This window comes from Saccostrea cucullata, unplaced genomic scaffold (assembly GCF_032062105.1).
Source record: "Saccostrea cucullata isolate Sc308-1 unplaced genomic scaffold, CSIRO_AGI_Scuc_v1 ctg1971, whole genome shotgun sequence".
Taxonomy (NCBI): domain Eukaryota; kingdom Metazoa; phylum Mollusca; class Bivalvia; order Ostreida; family Ostreidae; genus Saccostrea; species Saccostrea cuccullata.
In genome coordinates, this window is record NW_026937613.1 from 38,181 (window position 1) to 39,923 (window position 1,743).

The following is a 1,743-nucleotide window of genomic DNA, read 5'->3' on the forward strand; positions in this document are numbered from 1 at the left end:
GCTTCGCTTCTCACCTTTATTTTGCAAACGATTTGCCAAATTTGTACATGCGCATTAGGGTTTTGAGATTTTCATTTAAGTCTAAGAAGTTTTCAAGTCTTACAAGTGAATTTTCATGGTCCAAATATTCACACCAATATAACAATGGCAGTGTTATAGTTTACGAGATGGAACTAAAGTCATAAGATTAATTTTTAAACGTTTCATCTTTACATGTTCTTAGTGAGACCTAGAACTGTAGGGAAACGATTTTGTGCATGAGTTGACATACATATTTTTACTTCATGGGGGAACACATATATAATTTTTTAAATCTCCTCTTGAAGTTTACTTTTCAAGTTGTTTTTAATATAAATTATACATGTTCTAAAATCTTGCATGGAGTTTCTTCATAGTTGTTGATTAATTCAATATGCTATAAGTTATAATATAAGATTAAAATAAACAAGTTGTACACGGATTTTCCTCGATATTTCCAGATCATGAGAAGGAGCACACGACGGGAGAGACAGGTCGGCAGGGGATACTCACTCCTCATGGCACCTAATCCCACCTCTGATGTTTTGGAGGTCTGCGTTTGATCCGCATTTATTTTACAATCACGTTATACGGACTTTTGACCTCGAATATTAATACTGTTCTTTATCTGCACATATTTCAGTAAAATGTTTTGTAAAGCTTAATTTTAAATTAGTTATAATTATTTTGTTTAAAAGAATATACTGATTATTCAATAACATCAAAGATTATTCAAAAGAGTTGATTAAAATACCGGTATAATTGAAATTAGTTGCTATTAGTTGCTATTGTAAATTTATCATATTTTAAAATTTGTTCTAACGTTGATGTTGAGTTTCCATTTAAACTTTATCTACAAGGAAGGATGTGTAATAAAACATTTTCTTTAAAAAGCGAATCATATTTTTCCCGAATGAAGATTTATAACAAAAGTAAATCTATTTCTACAAACCACAGGATATTTAAGTACATGTATTGAAAAAAAGGAAGTATTAATTTAGTTAATATGTTTAAGGGTGTTGACTTGAAATTGTAGACGACTTGTTCAATTCATCTATAATGGAAAACTATTCGTTTTTATATATCTTCAAAAAATAAAATTAGAAAAAGATGAAACGTTGATTCCAGTTTTCTTTTCAAGGTTTTTTAAATTAATGCGAACAATTACTTAGAATGAGCCAATCTATTGACCAACAAATTCATAAAAAAGGATATGAACAGTATCGATAAGAGTCATTATTAAGCAAAGTATGTGGTCAATACAATAACATTGTTGGCAAATACAATGTATCATTAATTAACTGAATCACGACATGCGTTTTTTGTACTAGTTGCTGGGCCAATTTTACACGGTGATTGGTCAACTCTATCACAGTTTGTTATCGTCTGTATGTTTAGAAAGTTAATTTACACATAAATGTGAAAAATTTCTATATTTGTCACGTTTTCTTTAATAGGTAACCATTGAATGTTAAATTATTATTTTCTATTAATTAAGTATAATCGTCAAAGGTCACATAACACATAGATTGTTGAAACAAATAATCATCCAAGACGTCACCTCTATTCACATCTTTCAGAATGGTAGTAGTGTATCTGGAGCACATTTAGTGATAATAAAGAACTTTCCACGAGGTATTAAACATGTTAAAGGTATTTAAACTTGAAAATAGGACAAAGACGTTATATTTTAAGTGGGGCACTAAATCTACATTCATAACAAAA